This window comes from Vigna angularis, chromosome 1 (genome assembly GCF_016808095.1).
Source record: "Vigna angularis cultivar LongXiaoDou No.4 chromosome 1, ASM1680809v1, whole genome shotgun sequence".
Taxonomy (NCBI): Eukaryota; Viridiplantae; Streptophyta; class Magnoliopsida; order Fabales; family Fabaceae; genus Vigna; species Vigna angularis.
Window position 1 is genome coordinate 44,806,855 of NC_068970.1, and position 6,258 is coordinate 44,813,112.

Here is a 6,258-nt window from a genome sequence, read left to right on the forward strand (position 1 = left end):
TGGGTTTGTGATTATTTATGCTTCTAATCATAAACCTATGAATTGGATCATGTTAAAGATGGTGGAAAATGGATAAAAGCAGTAAGATATGATAGAAACATGAAATGATTCTCAAAGCGCAACAGTGAAATGTTTGTGTGTTAACAATAAATCAAGAGGGGGTAAATTGGTTTCTTTTCGAAAATGTGTCTTTTAAATTTTTCTCTCTAATTTAAACTTACTTAGCAGATAATTAAGCAAATTAAATAAAGTAAGGGAAGAGAGAAATTTGCACAGATAATTTTATACTGGTTCGAATAAAAAGAATCATACGTCTAGTTGTTAATCCCTTAATGAGGTCAACATTTCACTATCATAAAACCAATACACCTTACAATCACACAGATACAAAGTTTAAGATTTAGAAAAGACATCTCTTAAGACCACAAGAGATGATACTCATTTCTCTTGAACACCATAAGGGATGAACATTCCCTCTAAATCTTCACGAAGGATGACAGACTTTACTCAATAAGAACAGTATCACTCGATCACACTCCTAGTGAAAGTACTCGCTCTTCCCACACCAAGCACAAAACCCCTAGCTTTTCACTTCAATTTTGTTCAGATAAAGTTGTTGTGTTTTTGAATGAGAGTCTAGAATTTCTATTTAAAGACTTCACTCAACGACAACTCCAAAAATTTGTTGTCAGACTTTTCACGTTGTAATAATTGATTATCCCACTTAGGTAATTGATTAACCATTAAATGAAAGTACAACAGCTAAAAATATGTTAGAAAACTCCAACGACTAGTCATGATAATCGTTTATTATAAGCCATAATTGATTATCGATAATCGATTACCAAGTCCCACTAATCGACTATTCTAGAGGCCATTATGAGTTTTTGATTTTAAAAGCTTACTTTGCGATAATCGATTATCTATATAGCTAATCGATTATTTCAGAGTGCTTTTGAAACCAAAGAGATATTTTAAAGACAAGAGTCACATGGAATAAAAAACTACTTCTAGTCTAAGTTCTATACAACATTCTCCTTATTACAAAAGCTTTCCATAAACAATACAAGCATTCATATGATCTTCTTGAAGTACTTGAAAAACAATAGAAGGGGGTTGATTAGTGTTAATGGAAAACTTTCCGCAACCCTTCTGATATAGCATGATATCGAGCTCTGAAATTTTCTATTAAATGCTTAGATGCTCGACTTGATAAATAAGAATAAACGATATTAGTTTTTGACGTGCTATTCAAAATATATCTTGTAGATTTTTGTAAGAACATCTTTTATGAAAAATGAACATTTTAGCTTGGAAGATTCTTGTGTTTAGAGTTAAAGCACAACTATAGGTTTTTTTAAGAGGATCATTTAGATAAGAGAAGAGATAATTGTACAAGTGTTTTTATACTGGTTCGCTTCAACTAAGTTACATTTAGTCTCCTCCGCAGAAGGTTCCACTATAATCTTCACACGATTACAAATGAGTATTAGCACCACTCCTAGTCTTTGAGTATTAGCCCCACTCTTGGTACTCAACAACCATAGCCGAGATTTCTTTTGAGTGTTCGCACCACTTCTGGTACTCAGCAACCCTAGTCGAGATTTACTTTGAGTATTTGCACCAGTCTTGGTACTCAACAACCCTAGTTGATATTTCCATTGAGTATTCGTACCAGTCCTAGTACTCAACAACCTTCCTAAGATTCCTCAACTCAAATTGAATTCAGTTGTAAGTATTTTAATTCTCTTCAAAATTGTAATCAATGATTGCTTACAAGTAGTTAAGACTATATCTCTTGCAGAGGGGATGTGATTACACTACAAAGCAGTCTAAACACTCGTAAGTGTTTCTCTCTTTTCCCTTACAATAGTAAGCAATACAACAATGAAGTTTGAGAGGATTTCTTTTCTCTTTTTCTCTTCTCTTTTTCTCTTCTCTTTTTCTCTTCTTCATCTCAGGTGTATTCTTTTTCTTGAGCTCTTTATTTTCTTCTCTCTTGGATGCTTATAGGATGGATGTTTCGTTGTAAGCTTCTTACTTAACTATATATCCTGCTAAGCTATCTCTCAATTTTCCTTTCGAAGGTTCTTCTATTTAAAGGTTTCATGAGTATTTGTTCGTTAGACTAAGCTTTTAGCCTTGATACTAGTGCTTTCTCTTTCTTCTTCGTACAACAGTCGTTAGGTAAGTCAACTTGTTAGAGTAGTCATGCTTTTTCAATATTTTTCTTGAAGTAGGTTGTACGTTCCTTTTAGGTATGGCTTCAAGTGAAGAACAAATGGTGAATATCTCCTTTGTCTTTAACGTCCACTTTTGATATTTGATTTGTAGTTTTGTGGATGCGCGTAAAATAGCTTATCTACAAAGAGTATAGTAAATTGTGCATGCAACAAATATGTCTTTTCTTATCACTTTTGTTGTTTTTGAACATTGAGCATTTAATGTCATTTAATGCTTTCTCATAACAACAAAGTGTTTTTTGATTTTTTACCGTTAGGTAGCATTTTGCAATTAAGCTATTTTTTAAAGATACCAAGCATTGTATGGAGACTTCATCGTTGGACTAAGTATTGTTTAAGTTTATGGTATCATTTTGTCAAGTAAACGCTTCTTTTGGTTTTTTCTCTTTCTTAGACAAATAATGTTTAACTTGTTAAAGCTTTCTTTTTATATTTTAATAATTAAAGTCTTTTAAAGTGTTTTGTCCGAGATATCATCTGGACTAGTTTGCTTCTGAGAGTTATGCTGAATACCTTTTTAAGGTATGATAAGCATCAAGTGTTTTACTTCATCTCGATGTGTCTGGGTGTTTTAACCTAGATGTTTTTCTGTTACCTAAAATCCTAAGTGTTTTCCTAAGCTTTTCTATGCTGTGAATTCTAGTTCTAAGTCTTTGTGTAGGTTTTCTATGTTTTAGGGATTCTGGTTCTAGGTCTTGTGTTTCACCCTAAGTTAGTTTCATATTATTGTCTCGTTTCAATGTTATTTGATTAAACTTAAAAATATGAGAGCGTTTAGGCGCATAGACGATTTTGTCTTAACACTTCTTGCATGTATGGGTTCTTGAGACTTGATTTGGAAATCATCAAAACTTCATTGCTTCATCATTTTGCTAACAATGAAAACCTAAAACAATAAATGGGTTGTGAAATGAGTTTTAGAAGTAAAAGCTAAGAACATGAATCTTGATCCGTGATTATCAATTCTTGACACCAATCACTCCATTAGAGAGCATTGGATCATTTAGAGGCATTGCACTACTTTGATTCATCCTGAATCCATTAATCAAACGAAGAAAAAATGAGAAAGATTGATAACCACAAATCAAGTCTTAAGAACTTTGTCTTTTGAATACAAAACTGCATAATAGGTTTTGAAAGCTACGTAATTGAATATAACTTGTAATAAATTATTAAAGAACGCTATAAATGCAAGAAATGTAAAGAACAATCAATAAAGTGCTGCAAACATAAAAGGAACACATAAAAAATAATGGGAATGAATAATTTTTATTAAAACTGGAAATAAAGGTTGAGTTTAGAAATACAATCACAATGAAGATCCTTGAATACTCCTCTAACATTGTGGCATGGGTCTTCAATTCTCCCATTCACAAAAGTTATTCCCAAAACTCAGAAAGTTATAAGCTACATAGACTAAAAAATGTAATGTGTGTTTCTCTTTTTCTTTCTAGTCTAATCTATTTAAAGGAGAAAAGTAAATGAATCAAAGAAAACTAAACTCTTAAACTACTTCTAGATTCAAAGTATGCTACAACCAACTTGGCTTCTCTTGTATTCTCCAACCAATTGATGCATCTTCAATGAATCTGTCCAACTTTTCCAAAATGTCTTGATGCATGCACCTAAGATAAGTGATGTTGACCTTTTAAAAGGACTTGGAACCTTCCATGTATGGTTCAACTATATTTCTAAACATAATCATGTCTTCAATCCTCATCTTGCATCATCTGAAAAATACCATTTTAAACTTAAATTAATCAAATCAAGAAAGTTAGATCAAAGTTAGAGTCAAGATACACTAGTCTATATAAAACTACTTAGACTATCTACAGGACTTAAGACTCACCAAACTAGGATTTACTCTAAAGCACCTTATTTAAAAAAATTTGCTAAAACTATGAACTTCACTCAAAGAAATGAAAATGACTCGAAAACAGAAAATAAAGACAATAAAACTCTTAAAAGAAGTGCTCTAAATACCTAAAACTAGGCTTATTTTTACTTTTAACAAAGTAACCTAAGTGTTTAGGATAAATCAATATAAATCTTATATGTTATTTTTATTCATTAGATGACCTTTGTTAAACTGTCTAGTATTCTTCCAAAAATAACTTGTGTGTTATTCAACCTTCCTTTTAGAACTCATTTATACCTTCATAAATATTATTAAGCAATATTTTTATTAGATATTTTAAATGTTTGGAACACTAAGATAATTTGCCTACTTCATATGCTTAGTGTCTAATATCTTTAAAAAAAAGTATATTAAAATAAGAGTCCATGACTCCCAAAACTCTTCACCCATGCCTAACATTGTTACAACAATATGATGATAACAATATTTGTTAGCCTACACATCAATAATTATGAGTATATATAAATGGAAATTGACAAATTGGTCTAACATGAGAACTTGCTTCATATTCATGGTTACCTAAGCTTGTCATTTGTTTGACTTCCAACTAGATTAACTATCATGCATAAAACGAATGATATCAATATGCTCAAAATGAGAAAGTTCATTTTTAATACATCTTGAAAATCTATTAGCACAAATATTTTGTGAACTTTTTTCTTGGGCATTGTCTAAAGGTGCATACAATGATGTCAAGTTCGATATGTAGTGTCATGAATGTTACCTTTTATTGTTATATTACCATTAATGTCAGCCTTAATGATTCACAATTATATCAAATTCTTGTTAAACAGAAAACTATATGAGTGACTCATTTGGTGATGCATTGAAAAAGATAAGCCTTGTCCAATTATGTTGACTTAAATGGGACATATGTTATCGAGATCATATATGTCTAATTCACAAGCACACGAGAGAACGTGACTATATCTAAGTGTGCAACCTCAACTTTACTATCTAAAATACAAAGGAAAACACTAGGGGGGAAATAGTGTTTTCTAAAACTTTTCCCAAGAAGTGTCTAACGAGTTTTCAAAGGATTACTCAATAAAAATATTTTTCACGTGATGTCATAGAAAATAGTGTTTTCTAAAACTTTTCCCAAGAAGTGTCTAACGAGTTTTCAAAGGATTACTCAATAAAAATATTTTTCACGTGATGTCATAGAAATCTTAATAAAAGCTTTTAAGGAAGGAAGATAATAAAACACAATTTTTATATTGGTTTAACCAAACTTGAGCTATGTCAAGTTATCCCTTAAGAACTCTTGAAAGGTTCCACTAATCTTTTCAAATTACAACGAGTTTTGCCTTTCTAAGATCCCACCGATTATTCTCACTGTCAACACCCAATTTCGTCCGGGTAAGTAAATAAATAAAAATAAAAAAATAAGAGAATAATAATTAATGGTGGATAAAAAGGATAAAATAATAACTACAATACCAGACACAATATTTTTGAAATGTTAGTTTGATATGGTAATAATTTGAATCAATATTATGCTAATAATTATAAGTAGTAATTAAAATAGTATATTAATATAATTTGTTGCGTCAGTTGCTTTTAAAATGGAAAAATATATTTTCTGACAATAATTATAATCAATGTCTTGAATATTATTTGATTTGTTTTCTAGCAACCAAGACCATTTCTTTCCCTATTTTGTTCATCGTCAATTAATTCACATTTAAGGCAAGATTATCATAATATTACAATGTGTCTATATAAATATGCACCCCTGATAGAAAAAAGGGACGAAAAAAATAGAGAGAAATACTTTGAAATAATAAAGATAGAAAAAGTACGGAAGAGTATAAAGAAGATTAAGTTTTCACGCTATAGGAACTCTGCCAAAAGAAACTACCAAGGGAGAACTGGGGGAATACTTAGAGCCAAAAAGGTATGTCATCTCTGCATCATTCTCTTTTTATTGTACTTTTAAGGTTTTTGTTAAAAGATTTCATTTTTTTTACTATGTATCAATAATGTTTTTTTTATAAAAAAAAAGGAATATCTTTTCGCGTTTTTGGTATTGGTCATATCTTCCGCATCACGTGATATTTATTTTTTTAAGAAATAAATAATAAATAAACAATT